This window comes from Salvia splendens, unplaced genomic scaffold (assembly GCF_004379255.2).
Source record: "Salvia splendens isolate huo1 unplaced genomic scaffold, SspV2 ctg1157, whole genome shotgun sequence".
Classification (NCBI taxonomy): Eukaryota; Viridiplantae; Streptophyta; class Magnoliopsida; order Lamiales; family Lamiaceae; genus Salvia; species Salvia splendens.
In genome coordinates, this window is record NW_024598708.1 from 1 (window position 1) to 5,860 (window position 5,860).

A 5,860-nucleotide genomic window follows, 5' to 3' on the forward strand; every position below is an offset into this window, starting at 1 on the left:
ATGCTTAAATCCAGACTGCAAAGTTAAGTTGAAAAAACAAAATCCTGATTTTATAGTTTTAACCTAGAGACGCCACTGGCAGAATATATAGTCAGGCCTGAAGATCAATTGACAGACTAATGATAATGAATCACGAATGCATTGAATACGGCTCATTAAAAAGGGAACTTTTCTCTATATCCACTTGCTAGTGAGCACCAAAAACAGCAAAGCACACTTATTAGTCTCGTATTATCACCTGGGAAATCACAAAGTCATAGTTTCCCTTAAAACGGTCTCTCAATTGATGCTCTGGTGTAGCCAAAAGCTTCTCTGTCCTTCCATTACTAATTCCTGAGGCAATGGCAACCATTGCTGTAGTATCAAAATTAACCAACTTGGCTTCAACATCCCTCCATGACTGATTCATTAATCCAACTTGAAGCTCCACTTCATCATCCAAAGAGCAGCACCAGCACTTCATTCCAGCAACAAGAGAACTTAAAGACAAGCCTGGATCAAAACCAGAGTGCTCGCAGCACTTATTACGCGAAACAGGACTACCCATCCTATTCTCACGGATATCTTTCTCCGGTTCAATTCCATCTTCCCCAACCTGTATTCTCACAGCACAAGCATCAGGAAACAATCTACCAAGCACTACATCAGTCCATTCCTCTTCCAGGTCCAACTCATGATAACATAGTGGCTCCATTTTCACATCCACGGCCTCAAATTCGCATCTAAGCTTCTGGTAAACATCGTCACCAAGGCCATTCGAAAAGAATAGCACGACCGATGATGGCCGGAGCGTTACAGGGGAGTGCGCGCAGCATCGACAACTAGCTGAATCTTTTTCCTCTCATCCCTTGTCCTTCTCAGAAGATCCGCCATTCCAGGAGATGCACCTAGGGTTTCTGCCGGAGACAATGAACCACACGGGATTCCCGTTCAGTGAGCAAACTACATCAACATAAACGCTAGACGATTTCGAAAATTCAATCGGCTTGCAGACGCGCGATACTCCGGTGACCGAGGGCTGCCGGAGCACATGAACCACCGCCTCTAAGTGTCCGATATTCAGACTGCCACATCAAATTAATAATATAAGCTAACTGTAGAACGAAATACAGAATAGATTATCAATGGAGGGGGATGTGCCTGAGAGGAGGAGAATTGAGATCAGACGCCGCGGCGGCGAAATACGGTGGAGAAAAGTGAGCTCTGAGTTGATTAAACGGCATAGTGTGGTCTTCGACGAGGGAGAGAGCTTATTCCTTGGTATGTGCTGGAGTGATCGATGAGAGAATCGCACTTCTCTTGGCATCTTCCTCCGGCGAGGCGGGGCGGCGCGTGCTTTCTCCTCCATCTTCTCGATGCTCAATTTTCGCTATTTCGGTTTGTACAATATATTCCGAATATTTTGAATGTATTTTTTCTTTTTCTTTTTCTTTTTTGTTTTGAAATTATTTTCTGATTTGTTTAATTTGTTAAGTAGTGTAATGTAATACTTGGTGCATAGAGCGTAAATAATTAAAGAGTAAATCTCAGAGAAAAACACTATAGTGGACTGTAAAATTTGGTCAAATTTTAATCGACTCTACAACTTTAAAATCAGTCAAAAATTCTTAAATTTTAGACATTTTTTTAACTATTTCATAGCGAAAAATTTGCTTTAAATTACACTGACGTATAATTTTTTATTTATTGTACATTAAATATAATTTCATTAAAATTTTTTTGACGTTGGACAATTGGGACTTATTTTCAAATTCGTGAATGCATCAATGGAGTAATTTTTTCAACTATTATCCAACTTTAAAGTATATGTTGGTTAAAACATATGCAATGTTAGATATAAATTAGATTGATTGTAGTTCAATACTTGCCTTGTATGATCATAAAACTAGAGTAGTTCAATGTTAGATAAAAGTATTAGATTAATTAATGGAGTAGTTTTTTATTTATTATTGAGCGACAATTGACACACCTTCTTCGATTACATAATTCAATATTCACCAACTTCGATGATCATAAAATTAGATTCTTTACAACTCGAACCATATGTTATCCATGAGATGTAAAACCAATAAACTTGTTTTAGATCTTCTTAATAACGAAATTAACAGCAATGAAAATAGGTTAATCAGAACTTATATATCTACGAAAGAAAAGAGGCATTGGTGAAATTCGAACTTATCAAGCTGGAATTGAGTATAGAAAATGGTTGAAATTATTATGCTACCGTAGCATACTTGCACACATTGAGATCTACACTAAAATGTGAATTTTACAGAGCAAAACACCACATAATTCATAAATTGTGACAACCATTTTGGTCATGGCAATATCATCACCATCACCATCACCATCATCATCTACTCTTCTGTGCTTGTTGATTCCACGAAAGATCCACCTCGGGAAGCTGGTACTCATCCGGCTTGAGGGCCAGAGTGAAATCCGGCAGCGTTGGCGCTGTCTCCATTATCCTACAATAAATCACCATCGTCATTCAATCATCCTCGTTGATGAGTCAAGACGAGACGAGGGGGGCGGCCGACTTACTTGTCGTGGGAGTAAAGATCCTTGTTGATTCTCACTTTGCTACAAGTATCCTTTGGAATCTTTTCAGACAGAAACTTCATTGTTCCCCACAGAGGAGGATTCCTACACAGATTCATACACTTGTACAAAATAAAATAAAATAAAATAAAATAAAATGATTGATTTGAGCAAATGGAATGTGATGATTCTACCTAGATAGGGGTGTTGATGAGTGAAAAGCTTCACATGCTTTGTTGCTCTCTTTGAGGCACTCATCTGCTGCTTGCAGAGCAGCTACAGCCATTCCGTGAGACTTCTCTGTGTTCCCCTCGTCCAGAATCAGGCCGTGGTAGTAGTACGCTGCAGCCTGCACCCGAACAACCATCAATTGCTATAACAATTATCTAAACGAATCCCCATTCATTCGTAGTTAACATACCTTGCCTCGAGGTATTTCCACTTCACGAATAGCCTGTGCTTCTCTCCCACCCGTTCGCCAATGCAAGGTTCATTATGTTATCTTGTGCCTGCCATCACAGAAATCCCCATTATCTACGTGCCCAAAAGTAACGAGCCACTTACAATGCGAAAGAGGGAGTAACAGACGATACCTGTTGCCAGTATTTCACCATCTCGCAGGCAAGTCTTCGTTTCACAGCCAATGTTGCTTTAGTGCTGTCGATAGCGAGTCCAGCTGAATATCAACACCCTATTCAACGCACGAATTAGCTCCCACAAAAACAGATAAAACTTCATCGACTATAGTTTTTCACAGACGGGGCAACACAGACAGTGATTTCTGGGATATGTCATGTCCTAATTAAGCTAGAAATAGACGAGCAAATCATGGAAACGTGTGCTCTAATGTAGTACTCTACCTAGGCATTGTTATTAATCATCAAACATTATTAACTCCGAACCCTCGTGCCTTCCAAAAGTCCATGCTCAGTTATTATTAATTTGTTTAAAACCTGCAAAAATTTTCAGGTTTTATGCTCGGGAATCATGTACGATTCAGGCAACACAACCTCGGATGAACCTCAAGATGAAAGATCTATCTAAGCATTGGCCACAAGGCAGCAAACGAAACGAGATGAAGCCAATACCTGTCCAAGCGCTTGAAGGCAGAGTGCTCTTAGAACTCCTTCAGCAAGGTCTACCGGAAGATTCTCCTTAAGAACATAATGGCAAACAAGGATTTAATCGAGCAATTCTTGGATACGATCCAGAGTAATAATTAAAAGCGCACAAAATGATACCTTTGTTCGTCGGGCAATTGTGGGAGAACATGCCGGACGGCACAGTCAAGGTAACCAGCTGCCTTCAAGAAAACATCAACAGAAGATCGACGACTCTCTGTTGGAAAAGGACCACATTACAGAAGAACGAAAAAAGCTTTACACAAAGCACACAACTCTCATAGTAATGTTCTTAAACAATATTTATAAGGCATTGTATGATCATAACATATATGTCGGTATACGAATCATACAACAATAAACGAACAAAACATCAGTTTTTCATTGAAATGGTTTCAACATTACTTCACCTACAATGCAATTATGCAACAGCAAGCATTTCTAGATATGTTTATAAGCCCAAAAGTTGCATACCTTCTGATAGCTTGGGCTGATAACCATCGACTGACGTTCTTGGAAGGAGCAACAGGTTAGCTTGAGATAACGATAGCGTTGCCATCAAGTGCAAAACAGATAATACTTCATACCAAGCGCTACACATTGCCGTTTCCTGTAGACACAGACAAGGATAATGAGACGAACGGCTCAACAGAAAAAAAATTAAAGAACGATGTCCGTGAGGTTTTAGTTTGACCTCTGCTTCGTCTTCTTGATTGATCCAAACAAACTCTACTTTGTGTTGCAAGGGACTCCCTGCACAATGCAAACAAGTCACACTCGCCATAATTGGTAAAACAAGGGGATTAGCCAAGCAAAAGGCTTACCATCTTTAACCAATCCCAGAAGCACAGGCAGATAATCTTCTAGAGCGTGAAGGAGATCGCCCAGTGTCGAACCTCCTGCAAGAATCAGTCAGCTTATGCAACACCAACACGATATGAAAACAAAACGCAATATTAAGTTACTACTAACCATGCTGGGTTGCAGTTTTCCTTCTTGTTCTTGTGATCGTTGGAGCTTCTTGCCCGGCCATAACAACTATCCTCGTTCTAAGCGCAGAGAGGCGCTCCACCAAGCTTTTAGACAGGTGATCGCCCAGCGCCTCTGAGAAATTGGCGGGCTTAGGGATCCGTAAACCCGGAACAAACACAGCAACATCCCAATGTTCGCTGGCCTCCTCCGGTTCCCTCCCGTGTCCTTTTGAGTCGATTGAAAACATCCCATTTCTGATAATTTTATCAATCCGCCAACGGAAACAACCAACCCAGGGAGCCCTGTACAACAATTTCAAGAATTTGCACAGATTCACATCATGAGTCAAGACAACCAAAACCAAGAAAAGCAGCTGACAAAGTGTGTATAACTAACTAAGAGATGGAAATGTGCTTACAAATAATTCAGAAGCTGTGTGTCTTGGCAGATCCCTCTAGAAATTTCTGCATTGAAAAAAAATAAACAAAATGAAAAGGGAAGTGATATCATCAATGTCACAAGAGCCCCATGAAAGTGCTAGCTTTTTCAATGCGACCAACCTTGATTAAAAATCTAATCTTTGATTTAGGATTGGGTTTAAGCAAAAACGTTTCTCACTTTCTGGTATTTGACTCACGAGAGAAGCATTTTGAGTAAAGCATAACCATAAGCCATAATTCAGGAAGCAAGCTATCAGCACAAGCAAACTCATATTTATCCATAGTATTTGCCACAATTGAACCCAACAATCAGAAAGAATCCCACTTCAATCACAGCTGATTTCTAATTTCTAACCCAAAGATTCAATCTTTAGAGATAAAATCATACCTGAAGTGAAACAGAGCCCAGAAATTCCATCACACAAGAGAGATGATAGAAGGGAGGAAAAGATTGTGAAAATTTTCACTTTTTGGGATTGATTCTGCTATGGGATTTGGTGGAAAGAGTTGAAACCATCAAGAAAAGTCGAATCGAATCAACCCCAATTGAAACTAGACTCTGATTGAATTGAATTTGTGAGCCGCATATATCAACATCAATTACTATGAGGTAGAAAGAGAATATATATGTAAATACAGAGATAGAGAGAGAGAGACTTGCAAGTTTCAATGTGAAGCGTGGAGTGGAATTGTTGATAAGTAGTCGCAGCAAGCTAAGAGAGAGAGAGAGAGATTATTTTATAAAGAATTTGGAATGCAAACAACACAAAGATTTACTGAATATTT

At 39.8% G+C, this 5,860-nt stretch overlaps 2 pseudogenes; both read right to left on the minus strand.

Moving 5' to 3' along the window:
- Positions 1-238: 238 nt before the first annotated feature.
- LOC121788827 lies at positions 239-1,223 on the minus strand (annotated as a pseudogene).
- Positions 1,224-2,163: 940 nt separating this feature from the next.
- On the minus strand, positions 2,164-5,825 carry LOC121788830 (annotated as a pseudogene).
- Between the last annotated feature and the right edge of the window lie 35 nt (positions 5,826-5,860).